At 50.0% G+C, this 15,225-nt stretch overlaps 1 protein-coding gene and 1 long non-coding RNA gene across 4 annotated transcripts in view; one reads left to right on the top strand and one right to left on the bottom strand.

Annotated features, from left to right (window-relative positions):
* The window catches only part of PRR13 (proline rich 13), an 86,974-nt gene extending 81,354 nt beyond the window's left edge, over positions 1-5,620 (bottom strand). The window contains exon 1 of the mRNA XM_050749090.1: positions 5,611-5,620. The gene's annotated coding sequence lies outside the window, so the exon portion shown is untranslated. The remainder of the gene's footprint in view (positions 1-5,610) is intronic.
* Positions 1-15,225, top strand: part of LOC126931196 (uncharacterized) — a 155,046-nt gene that overhangs the window by 81,901 nt on the left and 57,920 nt on the right. The gene's annotated exons all lie outside the window — the stretch shown is intronic.

Genomic DNA, 15,225 nt, shown 5'->3' with positions numbered 1-15,225 from the left:
GCTGGTCTCATACTTTTGACCTCTGGTGATCCACCCACTGTGGCCTCCCAAAGCGCTAGGATTACAGGCGTGAGTCTTGAACTTCTAAGCTCAAGTGATCCACTAGCCTCCCAAAATGTTGTGATTACAGTCATGAGCCACCGTGCCCGGCCAGCATCATGCAATATGCCCTGGTAACAAATCTACACTTGTACCCCCGAATCTAAAATTAAAAATAGCTGGGCGCAGTGACTCACGCCTGTAATCCCAGCACTTTGGGAGGCTGAGGCAGGCGGATCAGGAGGTCAGGAGATCAAGACTATCCTGGCTAACATGGTGAAACCCCATCTCTACTAAAAATACAAAAAATTAGCTGGGCGTGGTGGCAGACTTCTATAGTCCCAGTTACTCAGGAGGCTGAGGCAGGAGAATGGCGTGAACCCAGGAGGCGGAGCTTGCCGTGAGCCGAGATGGCGCCACTGTACTCCATCCTGGGCGACAGAGTGAGACTCTGTCTCAAAAAAAATAAAAATAAAAATAAAAATAAATTAAAAATAAAATAAAATGTTTCAGTAGGTTGCAGTGGCTCACGCCTATAATCCTAGCACTTTGGGAGGCCAAGTGGGGGACCGATCATGAGGTCAAGAGATTGAGACCATCCTGGCTAACATGGTGAAACCCTGTCTCTACTAAAAATACAAAAATTAGCTGGGCGTGGTGGCATGTGCCACCTGTAGTTCCAGCTACTTGGGAGGCTGAGGCAGGAGAATCACTTGAACCCGGGAGGTGGAGGTTGCAGTGAGCTGAGATCATGCCACTGCACTCCAGCCTGATGACAGAGCAAGACTGGACTCTGACTCAAAAAAAAAAAAAGTTTCATCCAGCAAAAAAAAGATTTATCCATGTTTCTATAGGTATATCTAGTTTATCAGTTCATTTATTTTATTTTTTATCGTAGAGATGGAGTTTCACTATGTTGAGCAGACTGGTCTCTTAACTACTGGCTTCAAGCAATCCTCCTGCCTCAGCCTCCCAAAGTGCTGGAATGCTGGAATTGCAGGTATGAGCCACTGCACGTGGCCTAGTTTATCACTTCTAACTTTTGCATAGTATTCCCTGCAAGATGGAGAACTAGCTTCTTTTTTTTTTTTCCTTTTGAGACATAGTCTCACTCTGTCGCCCAGGCTGGAGTTCAGTGGCACCGTGTTGGCTCACTGCAACCTCCATTTCCTGGGTTCAAGCAATTCTCTTGCCTCAGCCTCCCAAGTAACTGGGATTACAGGCACTTACCACCACGCCCGGCTAATTTTTATATTTTTAGTAGAGATGGTGTTTCACCATGTGGGCCAGGCTGGTCTTGAACTGCTGTCCTCAGGTGATCCACCCACCTCGGCCTCCCAAAGTGCTGGGATTACTGGTGTGAAGCCACCATGCCCGGCCAAGAACTAGCTTCTTGAACCAGAAAGCTGTCGTGAATATTCTCAAACATGTTATCTTACAGTTCTGTGTAATACTTTCTCATGGTGACGATTCTGATATAAAAGTCTGGTCATTTCACCTCCCTACTCCACATCCTTCAGTAACTCTTCATTCCTTTTTCTTCTTTTAAGTTTCTGTGGGCTTTCTGAGAACAAAGATTAGACCTTGAGTGCAGTGACAGGACGTCAGCTCACTGCGACCTCAATCTCCCCAAGCTCAGGCGACTCTCCCACCTCAGCTTCCCAACTAGCTGGGACTATAGGTGGATGCCATCACGCCTGGCTAATTTTGTGTGTGTGTGTGTATTTTTACTAGAGGTGGGGTTTCACAAAGCCTTCCAGAGGCCAAGGCTGGGATTACAGACATGAGCCTTCGTGCCCAGCCTCTTTTTTTTCTTTCTTTTTTTTCTTAAGACAGGGTCTCGTCGGGTGCAGTGGTTCACGCCTGTAATCCCAGCACTTTGGGAGGCTGAGGTGGGTGGACCGCCTGAGTTTAGGAGTTTAAGACTAGCCTGGGCAACATGACGAAACCCAGTCTCTACCAAAAATACAAAGAAATTAGGGAGGTGTAGTGGTGCACACCTGTGATCTCAGCTACTCAGGAGGCTGAGGTAGGAGGATTGTTTGAGCCTGGGAGGCAGAGGTTGCAGTGAGTCAAGATTACGCCGTTGTACTCCACCCTTAGTGACAGAATGAGACCCCATCTCAAAAAAAAAAAAAAAAAAAAGGTCTCATCATGTTGCTGATCTGGAACTGGGCTCAAACTGGACTCCAGCGATCCTCCTGTGGGACTATAGGCATGTGCGAGCACATCCAGCCCTTCTTTTCTTTTCTTTTCTTTCTTCTTTTGTTTTTTTCTTTTCTTTTCTTTTCCTTCCTTTCCTCCCTCCCTCCTTCCCTTCCTTCTTTCCTTTCTCCGTCCCTCCCTCCCTCCTGCCTTCGTTCTTGCCTTCCTCCCTCCCTCCCTTCCTTCCATCCATCTTGCTGTGTCACTCAGGCTGGAGTGCAATGACATTATTATAGCTCACTGCATGTTTGAACTCCTGGGCTCAAGGTCTCCCCCTGCCTCTGCCTCCAGAGTAGCTGGGTCTATAGGTGTGCATCACTGTGCTTAGCTGCCGGCTCTTTATTTATCTTCATTAACTCTTGTTTTTGTTTTTTTTTTTTTTCTTTTTGAGACAGGGTTTTTGCTCTTGTTGCCCAGGCTGAAGTGCAGTGCCGTGATCTCGGCTCACTGCAACCTCCGCCTCTCGGGTTCAAGTGATTCTCCTGCCTCAGCCTCCCGAGTAGCTGGGATTACAGGAATGTGCCACCACGCCCAGCTAATTTTTTGTATTTTTTTTTTTTTTTTTTTTTTTTTTGAGACGGAGTCTCACGCTGTTGCCCAGGCTGGAGTGCAGTGGCGCGATCTCGGCTCACTGCAAGCTCCGCCTCCTGGGTTCACGCCATTCTCCTGCCTCAGCCTCCTGAGTAGCTAGGACTACAGGCGCCCGCCACCGCGCCCGGCTAATTTTTTGTATTTTTAGTAGAGACGGGGTTTCACTGTGGTCTCGATCTCCTGACCTTGTGATCCGCCCGCCTCGGCGTCCCAAAGTGCTGGGATTACAGGCTTGAGCCACCGCGCCCGGCCTTTTGTATGTTTTTAGTAGAGACAGGGTTTCATCATGTTGGCCAGGCTGGTCTCGAACTCCTGACCTCAGGTGATCCACCCGCCTCAGTCTCCCAAAGTGCAGGCATTATAGGCATGAGACACTGTGCCCAGCCTTATCTTCATTAACTCTTATAACTTTTTTTTTTTTTTTTGAGACGGAGTTTTGGTCTTCTTGCCCAGGCTGGAGAGCAATGGTGCGATCTTGGCTCACTGCAACCTCTGCCTCCTGGGTTCAAGTGATCCTCCTGCCTCAGCCTCCCAAGTAGCTGGGATTACAGTCTCGTGCCACCACACCTGGCTAATTTTGTGTTTTTAGTAGAGATGGGGTTTCACCATGTTGGTTAGGCTGGTCTCGAACTCCTGATCTCAGGTAATCTGCCCCCCTCAGCCTCCCGAAAATGCTGGGATTACAAGCATGAGCCACTGTGCCCAGCCAACTCTTACAACTCTTGAAAGAAGTTCCTAACAGGTGCTCACCAAATGCATGTTGATTTGAGGAGACAATCTAGACCATGCTAGCCTCCACTATGGGAAGCTGGGCCTATCCTGTCCCTGTGCTGGTGAAGTAGGGCGTGTACATTCATCTTCTCTAGAGTTTTGTCTGTCTTACTCCTCCTGGCCCACTTTCCCCTACCGCTACCTTTTCCCCTCCAGACTATTACGCATCTGCCATTCATCTTTCACAGTTCTTTTTTTTCTTTTTGAGATGGAGTTTCGCTCTTGTTGCCCAGGCTGGAGTGCAATGGCACGATCTCAGCTCACCGAACCCTCCGCCTCCCTGGTTCCAGCGATTCTCCTGCCTCAGCCTCCCAAGTAGCTGCAATTACAGGCATGCGCCAGCACACCCAGCTAATTTTGTATTTCTTATTTATTTATTTATTTTTTTCGGAGACAGAGTCTTGCTCTCTTGCCCAGGCTGGAGTTAGTGGCACGATCTCAGCTCACTGCATCCTCCACCTCCCTGGTTCAAGCGATTCTCTTGCCTCAGCCTCCCGAGTAGCTGGAACTAAAGGCACATGCCACCACGCCCAGCTAATTTTTGTATTTTTAGTAGAGACGGGGTTTTATCATGTTGGCCAGGATGGTCTCGATCTCTTGACCTCATGATCTGCCTGCCTTGGCCTCCCAAAGTGCTGGGATTACAGGCATGAGCCACCGCATCCGGCCAATTTTTGTATTTTTAGTAGAGACAGGGCTGGTCTCGAACTCCTGACCTCAGGCAATCCGCCCGCCTCAGCCTCCCAAAGTGCTGGGATTACAGGCATGAGCCACCGTGGCTAGCCTAATTTTGTAGTTTTAGTAGAGATGGGGTTTCTCCATGTTGATCAGGCTGGTCTCAAACTCCAGACCTCAAACAATCCGCCCACCGTGGCCTCTAAAAGTATTGGGATTATGGGCGTGAGCCGCCGCGCCCAGACTCATCCTTCACAGTTCTACACAGTGGTTCCCTTCTCTGAGAAGTCTCCTCAAGACTGAGGTGGGGACTGCTACCCCAGCATTGGCATTTGTAGTAACTGCCACGTGGCAGGCAATGACCTTTATGTTTTCTCCTTAGGCAGTGAATTTTTATACATCATCTTAGTCTACTATTAAGATGTTCTACCCCCATTTTATACACAAGGAGACTGAGGCTCAGATAGATGGTGCAACTAGCAAGCATTGGTACTTTAATTCACACCCTACTCTGACTTCCAAGGGAGTGTACTTAAGCACTACTCAAACTGACTCTCAGTGTCATACAAGTGTAGTGTTTACCAAGCTCTCTTCCACTAGGTTGCACACGTCTTGTTAAATGCTATATTGTACACTTCTAGCACATACCTGGCACACAGTAAATGCTTAGGAAATGTCTGTGAAAGGCAGTCAGGTAGGCTAGTGGGGCAGGAAATAGACCAGCACTTGCTGAACTCTGACTAGGAGTCAGGATACCTTGTGTTTGCCCTCTCTGTACCAAGACTGTAGGGAACGATAGAATTAAGTACTATAACTCTGAGACTTTTCCCACCTCAGCCCTTGCCTCAAGCGCTGACAACTCTGCCACTGTCCCCCTGCAAAAAAGGTGGCAACACTCTGCCTCCAGCCACGAGCTCCAAGCAGTCGGTAATCGGTGTTGTGGAGCGGCTCACTTCTGCCACCTGGTGGTAATAATAAGCCTTCCTCATTCTCCAGGGCAGTGGACCCAAGGGAAGGTCTTGTCTAGAAAAGGGTGGAAGAAGCTCTTTGCACACTGCCCGTTCCCCTGAGGGTTTCGTTTTTGTGGAATCCTTTCTCATTTGCAGCACGCCTTGACATTCCTGTTTTCCGATATGCTGAATTGGATAGAGTTAAGACCCTTAAAGATCCTAAGCTCTGAAAAGATTGTGGTGCACACCCCCACCATGAGGGCTTCAAGACAGAAACAATACAAAAAGCGCGGCAGCTCACGACTGTAATCCCAGCACTTTGGGAGCCCGAGGTGGGCGGATCATCTGAGGCTAAGAGTTCGAGACCAACATGACGAAACCCCCGTCTCTGCTAAAAATACAAAAAAAAAAAAAAAAAAAAAAAAATAGCTGGGCATGGTGGTGCGTGCCTGTAACCCTAGCTACTCAGGAGGCTGAGGTAGCAGAATAGCTTGAACCCGGGAGGCGGAGGTTGCAGTGAGCTGAGCTGGTGCTACTGCATTCCAGCCTGGGCAACAAGAGCAAAACTCCGTCTCAAAGAAAAACAAAACAAAACAAAAAAGGGCCGGGCGGAATGGCTCACACCTGTAATCCCAGCACTTTGGGAGGCCAAGGCAGGTGCATCACGAGGTCAAGAAATCGAGACCATCCTGGCCAACATGGTGAAACCTCATCTCTACTAAAAAAAAAAAAAAAAAAAATACAAAAATTAGCTGGGCGTGGTGGCGCGCGGCTGTAGTCCCAACTACTCGGGAGCTGAGGCAGGAGAATTGCTTGAACCCAGGAGGCAGAGTTTGCAGTTAGCAGAATCCCGCCACTGCACTCCAGCCTGGGCGACAGAGAGAGACTCCGTCTCAAAAAAAAAAAAAAAAAAAAAAAAAAGATTCAGACACCTACCCACTGCAAGCTCCACCTCCTGGGTTCACGCCATTCTCCTGCCTCTGCCTCCCAAGTAGCTGGCACTACAGGCGCCCGCCACCACTCCCGGCTAGTTTTTTTTGTATTTTTAGTAGAGACGGAGTTTCACCGTGTTAGCCAGCCAGGATGGTCTCCATCTCCTGACCTCGTGATCCACCCACCTAGGCCTCCCAAAGTGCTGGGATTACAGGCGTGAGACACTGCGCCCGGCCTCCCTACCCACCTTCTTATCCCTCGCTCCCACCAACTCTAAGAAAACACATTTCAGGCTGGGCGCCATGGCTCACACCTGTAATCCCAACACTTTGGGAGGCTGAGGCGGGTGAATCACCTGAGGTCGGGAGTTTGAGTCCAGCCTGACCAACATGGAGAAAACCTGTCTCTACTAAAAATACAAAATTAGCCAGGCGTGGTGGCACATGCCTGTAATCCCAGCCACTCAGGAGGCTGAGGTAGGAGAATTGCTCGAACTCAGGAGGTGGAGGTTGTGGTGAGCCGAGATTGTGCCATTGCACTCCAGCCTGGGCAAAAAGAGCAAAACTCCGTCTCAGAAACAAAAAAAAAAAAGAAGAAGAAAAAGAAAACACATTTCACCTTCAAAGAAGGATCCTAAAATGGTAATCTCTATCATTTGTTGAATAGCCATCTTTTTTTTTTTTTTTTTTGAGACGGAGTCTCGTTCTGTCGCCCCGGCTGGAGTGCAGTGGTCAGATCTCAGCTCACTGCAAGCTCCGCCTCCCGGGTTTACCCCATTCTCCTGCCTCAGCCTCCTGAGTAGCTGGGACTACACGCGCCCGCCACCTCGCCCGGCTAGTTTTTTGTATTTTTTAGTAGAGACGGGGTTTCACCGTGTTAGCCAGGATGGTCTTGATCTCCTGACCTCGTGATCCGCCCGTCTCAGCCTCCCAAAGTGCTGGGATTACAGGCTTGAGCCACCGCGCCCTGCCAAGAGTAGCCATCTTGACTTTTATCAAATGTCTTCTTAGCATCCATTGAATTGATGATGTGATTTTTCTTTTCTTTTATTTATTTATTTTTTTGGAGACAGAATCTCGCTCTGTCCCCCAGGCTGGAGTGCAATGGTGTGATCTCAGCTCACTACAACCTCTGTCTTCAGGGTTCAAGCGATTCTCCTTGAAAAGAGCAGCTGGGATTACAGGCGCCTGCCACCATGCCCGGCTATTTTTTGTATTTTTAGTAGAGATGGGGTTTTGCCATGTTGGTCGGGCTGGTCTTGAACTCCTGACCTCAGGTGATCCACCTGCCTCAGCCTCCTAAAGTGCTGGGATTACAGGCTTGAGCCACCACGCCCGATTGATTTTTCTTGCTTAACATATTAATGTGTTTTATTTATTTATTCATTTTGAGATGGAGTCTCAGTCTTGTCGCCCAGGCTGGAGTGCAGTGGTGGGATCTGGGCTCACTGCAACCTCCGCCTCCTGGGTTCAATCAATTCTGCTGCCTCAGCCTCCTGAGTAGCTGGGATTACAGGCTCTTGCCACCACGCCTGGTTAATTTTTGTAGTTTTGGTAGAGACGGGGTTTCACCATGTTGGCCAGGCTGGTCTCGAACTCCTGACCTCAAGCAATCCGCCCGCTTGGGCCTCCCAAAGTGCTGGGATCATAGGCATGAGCCACCGCGCCCAGCCTATTTTTATTTTTTAAGACAGAGTCGGCCGGGCGCGGTGGCTCAAGCCTGTAATCCCAGCACTTTGGGAGGCCGAGGCGGGCGGATCACAAGGTCAGGAGATCGAGACCACAGTGAAACCCTGTCTCTACTAAAAATACAAAAAATTAGCCGGGCGCGGTGGCGGGCGCCTGTAGTCCCAGCTACTCAGGAGGCTGAGGCAGGAGAATGGCGGGAACCCGGGAGGCGGAGCTTGCAGTGAGCCGAGATCGCGCCACTGCACTCCAGCCTGGGCAACAGCGTGAGACTCCGTCTCAAAAAAAAAAAAAAAAAAAAAACAAAAAAAAAAAAAAACAAAGACAGAGTCTTGCTCTGTCACCCAGGCTGGAGTGCAGTGGTGCAATCTTGGCTTACTGCAACCTTTGCCTCCTGGGTCCGAGCGATTCTCCTGCCTCAGCCTCTTAAGTAGCTGGGACTACAGGTGTATGTTAACATGCCCGAATAATTTTTGTATTTTTAGTAGAGACAAGGTTTCGCTACGTTGGCCAGGCTGGTCTTGAACTCCTGACCTCAGGTGATCCACCCACCTTGGTCTCCTAAAGTGCTGGGATTACAGCCATGAGCCACCATGCCTGGTCTAATGTGTTCTTTATTAACTAATTCCTGTGGTAAATCAGAAAGGGACCTAAAAGATCATGGAGACTAGTTGTTCTCAATTAGACATAGCCAAATTACTACTACTTCTTTTTTTTTTTTAGAGATGGCCTTCTCGGAGGTTGCAGCGAGCCGAGATTGCGCCACTGCACCCCAGCCTGGGTGATCTGTCTCAAAAAAAAAAAAAAGTCATGTTGTGCAGGCTGGTCTAGAACTCCTGGCCTCAAGCCATCCTCATAACTCAACCTCCTGAGTAGCTGGGATTACAGGCACATGCCACTACGCCCGGCAAATTCCTTCATTTTTGAATGAGGAAATAGAGGCATTGAGAAGTAAAGTGAGTCATCTATGCCTTCAAATATGGTCCCCAGTTTTTTCTTTTCTTTCTTTCTTTTTTTTGTTTTTTGTTTTTGTTTTTTTGAGACGGAGTCTTGCTCTTGTCACCCAGGCTGGAGGCTGGAGTGCAATGTCGCGATCTCGGCTCACTTCAACCTCTGCCTCCTGAGTTCAAGTGATTGTCCTGCCTCAGGCTCCTGAGTAGCTGGGATTACAGGCACTCGCCACCAAGCCTGGCTAATTATTTTGTATTTTTAGTAGAAACGGGGTTTCAGCATGTTGGCCAGGCTGGTCTCAAACTCCTGACCTCAGGTAATCCACCTACGTTGGCTTCCCACAGTGCTGGGTTACAGGTGGGAGCCATTACGCCTGGCCCCTAGTTTTTTCCTGTATCTCTTTTCCCTAACCACACTACTAAACTCCTAAAGAGCAAGGACTGAGAGTTGTATGCAGCATTTTCTCTATAGTATTTCACCCAAGGGGCCACTCAATAAATGCCATTGACTACCAAATTGATGAATAGTCTTCTGTATTGGAGCTACAGCAAAAAGTTACAAGCTGAAAGGAAGATAGACAATGATGGTTATACCACATAAAGGATTTCTGGGCAAGGCATGGTGGGTTATGCTTGTAATCCCAGCACTTTGGGAGGCTGAGGTGGGAGGATCGCTTGAGCCCAGGAGTTCAAGACCAGCTGGAGAACATAGGGAGACCCTGTCTCTTCAAAAATATAAATAAATAAATAACTTCTGGATAGTTGGAGGCAAACCATTAAACATGTGAGTAAAGATGGCTTGAGGTATTGCCTCCCCAGGTGAGCTTGGGAAAGGAAGATATACCTTCTAACGGGGCTACAAAACTGAAGAAAGAACACAAGGACTTTTGGCCATCCTGATTAGCTTTGGTTCTTATGATTATATAGTCAGTCCCTCATCCCTTCATGGTAACCATGCATCCCAGATTTTCTGGAACTTTCCAGTTTCAAATATTTCCCTAAACCAGTGATATGTTCCAGGAAAGAGGAGACTATGTATCTCCATCCTCAGCTTTTCCATAGCTCTGTTCCATATTGTATCCATGCACAAATCTGTGCCCTTTCCAGCAAAAGACAAATGAGGGATGTAAAAATTAGGGTCATCAGGGCCAGGTGGTGGCTCACATCTGTCATCCCAGCACTTTGGGAGGCCGAGGTGGGTGGATAACCTAAGGTCAGGAGTTCGAGACCAGCCTGTCCAACATAGTGAAACCCCATCTCTACTAAAAACACAAAAATTAGCCTGTAGTCCCAGCTACTCGGGAGGCTGAGGCAAGAGAATTGCTTGAACCCAGGAGGTGGAGGTTGCAGTGAGCTGAGATCATGCCACTGCACTCCAACCTGGGTGACAGAGCAAGACTCCATCTAGAAAAAGGAAAATTTAGGGTCTTGTACTGGAAATGTGCTCGGATTACTGGCAGAAGATAATATGGTTGAAGAATGGGCTGAGCTGGGGGCACAATCCCTATCCTCTTCTTAATCACCAGGGCTGAGATAGAAGAGATCAGGAGGATCAGTGTTGGGGGCAATATGTCACCAGTAAGACCATAAAATCCCTAGGGTTCCTCTCTGTCCCCAGGAGTTACTCTGGTTCTCCTTCCTCCTCCAGGCTCTCAGAGCTCCCTGCAGCTGCACACATTATTCCCCTTTCTTTGTCCTTTGGCTGCCATGAGTGAGCCCACTAGACATCGTATGCATCTTCTCCAAGAATCTGGAAGCAACTAGAAAGTCCTCTGAAGGTAGCACTTGAGAAGCCCCCACAGCTTTCCTCTACCCCAGTTCCCAGGATCCTGGAGAGATGGGTTAGGCAGGCCTGAGCACCATCTAGAAGTAGAATGGAATGGTGGGTGTTGTCTGGCTGGACACATTAGATGTCTCTGTCTCCTCTGTTAATTGAGGTCCTCCTGTTATCCTGTGCCAGTGTTCTTGGATTCCTAAGGTCTCCTTATCTGGCAAGGAAGGCCTAGGGTCCAAGGACACTTTAGAGGGCCAGGTAGAGAGAGAGTGTGATCATCTACGGGTGTGTTAACTTGACCTGACCTCTGTGGTTCATGTGTCCCCATGATTGCCCATGGTGTGACTGTGACATGTGGTATATGCCTGTGTCAGCCTCTGTGTGTCAGGGCAGGGGCTCCTGTGGTGTGCATATGTGTTGGGAGGGGGTGATGGTGAGAGTCTGGCTCCTTTTCCTCCTCCCCCATCCCTGCTCCCATCTGGCCTTGATCAGCCGGTCCCTGGGGAGGGAGCCGCGGTTTCGGATACAGGAAAATGTTCCAGGAAGCGGCCACTGTGCTGGGCCCTGCTCTGGCTCCCCCAGCGGAAATTGTTCCAGGAGGGAGGGAGGAAGGGAGTGTTGAGATAGGATTAAGGGAGGAGGGGGTTGGCTCTTGGCTCCCCTTTCCACAGGATAAAGCTGGATAAGTTGATAGGAAGCTCAGGTCAGCCAGGAACCTGGATGCTGCCACTGAAATCATTGAATGCAGGAAAATGGGCCAGCAAAAGAGGGTCCCCTTGACTATCTGCTTCTCTTTTTAATTAAGTTTCAGGATTGGGACGAGGGTGGCCCCTGAGGGTCCCTCTTCTGGCCTTGCTATCATGTACACAAACTGGAGACCAGAGCACCTGGGTTTTGTCTGAAAGTAGTGTGGCTTGGTGGGGAGGTAGGGGGCATACGATTCAGCTCCCTTTTCTCCCAACTGAGGGGGCTTTGAAGCTTGGATCCAGGACTGGGAGGGCTGCCTAATTGGGATAATGGAGGTTAATGGGGCGCCTGGAGGGGGTTGCCACGCTCCTAGATCAAAGGAGCCAGCTCTTCTCAGCCACCACAGCTGGAGATCACAGCTGGAGGGGGAGGGGTAGGGACTTCGGACCAGCCAGCAGGGGGTGCTCTGGCCCTGGAAAGCCCGTCCTCTGCGTCTCTGACCTCCTTCTTCGCTTGGAAGGGCTTTTGCCTAGAGAGTGCGTTGGGGAGCGGAGGATACGAGAATCGGGGAGCTCTGAGATCCTGACTCCTCTCTGTGTGGGTTGATGGGGAAGAGAAAGGGCATGAGAGACTGGCAGGCTGGGGTCAACGGGATGTTAGCACCGTCGGGACCTCGGGCACTGCAGGATCCGGAGGAAGAAGCTTGGATGCAGCCTCGAGAAAGCTACAACCGAAGACGCAGGACTCCAGTCCTGGGTTCGGGCGGCTGAGAAAGGACTGGGCCGGGCAGCGGGGGGCGCTGGCTGGGCGGAGGCGAAGGGGCATCCGGAGCTCCCCCGCCGCCGCCCCCTCCCCCGGGCTGGCGCTCCCTCTCGGGCTCTAATCGGCGCGGCGGCCGCAGCGGGCAGAGTCAGCGCCGCCAGTCTCCGGGACGCGACTCCCAGCAATTGTGGTCGGGACCGCAGATATGCAGCTGCCTCCTGCCCGGGCGCCTGGCCCGGCCGGCCCCGCCCGCGCCCCGCCCCCCGGCTGCCCGCCCCTCGGCCGCGCGGGGACACTGAGGCACGGGAGGGAGGCGAGATCCCCAGCGGCCCTGAGCCGGGCCTAGGCCGCGAGAGACCTCCCAGCAGCCCCGGAGCTCACGACCTGTCCTGTCCGTCTGAGGGTGCCTATCTCTCCCACAGCTGTGGCTGGGGGCTGAGACCGCCCCCATCCTGCCTCAGCTTCAACTGTGCTTCTTGCCTCACACGTCCACGTGGGGTTGGGGGTGGATGGGGGACGTTGAACAGTGCTTTGAAATCCAGAGAGGGGCGTCCTATTGAGGCTGTGCGGGGAGGAGGTAGTAATGTTGGTAGCTGAGTTCCAAGGACCCTCATTAACTGAGGCAGTGGAAAAAGGAAGGAGGGGAGAGTGGGCCTAGGTAGGCTTAGAACTTACAGCCGGTTCCTATGTAGGGGAGGTGATGGAATGTGGGGGGAGGGAGACATGGGTGAAAAGGGGGAAAGGAAATAGTTCAGGAGGGATTGGGGCGGAGGGCAGAGACGGGGGTTCTTCTGGGAGACTGCAGGCCAGGTCCTCAGATACTGCCCTGGCCCTTCACTCTGTTGGCCAGATCCAGCAACTGTCAAGAGCCATTCTCAGAACTGAATAGACATACCTCTAAAATGCCTGCACGTCCTGTGTGCAAGTGCACACATCAACACATAGATCAAGGGAAGTGTCGTCTGTGACTACTCACCCCTCACATCCAATTGGACACCAAGTCCTCTCCACTTCACATCCTCAATATCACCCCTTCATTGACTTATTTTTTTATTTTTATTTTTTTGAGACAGTCTGGCTCTGTCGCCCAGGCTGAAGAGCAGTGGCGCGATCTCTTACTCACTGCAACCTCCGCCTCCCAGGCTCAAGCGATTCTAATGTCTCAGCCTCCCAAGTAGCTGGGATTACAGGCATGTGCCAAAAATTGGCACAGCCAATTTTGTATTTTTAAGTAGAGAAGGGGTTTCACCATATTGGCCAGGCTGGTCTGAAACTCCTGGGCTCAAGTGATCTGCCCACCTTGGCCTCTCAAAGTGCTGGTGTGAGCCACCATGCTGGCCCCCTTCATTGACTTCTGCTCATCCTCTCTGCTACTACAGGCCACACCTTCCCACATCTTGCTTGGACTGCTGCAACAGATTGTTTCCTTGCCTCCAATTTTGCCCTTCTCCCAACTGTGACAATACTGATAGACACCATTTATGGAGAAACTACTAAGTGCCAGACACTGTGCTAAGAACTCTACATGTATTATTGCTAATCCTTGTAACAACCCTGGGAGGTTACCATATTACTGTCCCTTTCAACAGGAGAGGAATCTTAGGCCTCAAAGGTTAAATAGGTTACCCAAGCTTGCACCATTGTAAATGCCTGATTTACCCAGAACCGCCTGGCTCTAAGCCCCTATTTCATTCTCCTCTCTGAAGTCAGTTGTTTCTCTAATATACAAGTATTCTCCTATGTTGCCTTTGGATCAAGTCTAGGCCCCTTGCATAGCTGATTAGAACTTCTCCATCAGCCTGCACTCTGTGTTGCACTCACATTCAATTTTCAGCATCTCGAAAGTTGTTAATCCCTCATACCTCTGAGCCTTTGCATATACTCTTCCCCCTGCCTAAAACACTCTTCCTTTTTTTCTTTTTCTGAGACGGAGTCTTGCTCTGTTGCCCAGGCTGGAGTGCAGTGGCCGGATCTCAGCTCACTGCAAGCTCCGCCTCCCAGGTTTACGCCATTCTCCTGCCTCAGCCTCCTGAGTAGCTGGGACTACAGGCGCCCGCCACCTCACCCGGCTAGTTTTTTGTATTTTTTAGTAGAGACGGGGTTTCACCGTGTTAGCCAGGATGGTCTCGATCTCCTGACCTCGTGATCCGCCCATCTCAGCCTCCAAAGTGCTTTACAGGCTTGAGCCACTGCACCTGGCCCTTTTTTTTTTTTTTTTTTTAGACAAGGTCTCATTCTGTCACCCAGGGTATGGTTTTTTGTTTTTTGTTTTTGTATTTTTTGTAGAGACGGGGTTTTGTCATGTTGCCCAGGCTGGTCTCAAACTCCTGGACTCATGTGATCCACCCACCTCAGCCTCCCAAAGTGCTGGAACTACAGGCATGAGCCACTGCGCCGGGGCCACGCTTCCTTTTTTTACTTGATAACTCTGATTCGTCCTTTAGTTTCTTTACGTAGTCATCCTTTCTTCCAGGAAGTCTTCCTTAATTCCACCCCCCGCCCAACAACTGGCTTAGGTTTACCCTTTTGTCTCCTATAACATCCAGTACTTATTTTTTATTTTATTTTTATTTATTTATTTATTCATTTATTTTTGAGATGGAGTCTCGTTCTGTTGTCTAGGCTGGGGTGCAGTGGCATGATCTCGGCTCACTGCAACCCCCGCCTCCCAGGTTCAAGCAATTCTCTGCCTCAGCCTCCCAAGTAGCTGGGATTACAGGCACCCACCACCACACCCAGCTAAGTTTTTTTGTATTTTTAGTAGAGATGGGGGTTTCACCATCTTGGCCAGGCTAGTCTCGAACTCTTGACCTCATGATCTGCCCACCTCAGGCTCCTACAGTGCTAAGATTACAGGCATGAGCCACTGCGCCCGGCTCCCCTTATTCTATCGAGGTACTTCCTACTCTTCTGTATTAGCTGCTGGTTAGTTTCTGAGGTGAAGGGATGAGTCTGTGTTGCTTGTTATCGCATGCCTAAGTCTAGCCCAGTGTGCTTGACACAAAGTAGGTGCTTTCTGAACATTTGTTGAAAGAAAGAATGTTCTTTAGGTTCATTCCACATCCCAAAAATCTGTGCTCCCACGAAGAACACAGCAGGCCAGAGAAAGCGGGGAGAGGTGTGTGTTTAGGATTTTTTTTTTTTTTTTTTTTTTAGATGGAGTCTTGCTTGTCCCCTAGGCTGGAATGCAGTGGCGCAATCTC

This window comes from Macaca thibetana, chromosome 11, assembly GCF_024542745.1.
Source record: "Macaca thibetana thibetana isolate TM-01 chromosome 11, ASM2454274v1, whole genome shotgun sequence".
Taxonomy (NCBI): Eukaryota; Metazoa; Chordata; class Mammalia; order Primates; family Cercopithecidae; genus Macaca; species Macaca thibetana.
This window is presented reverse-complemented; position numbering and strand designations above follow the sequence as displayed.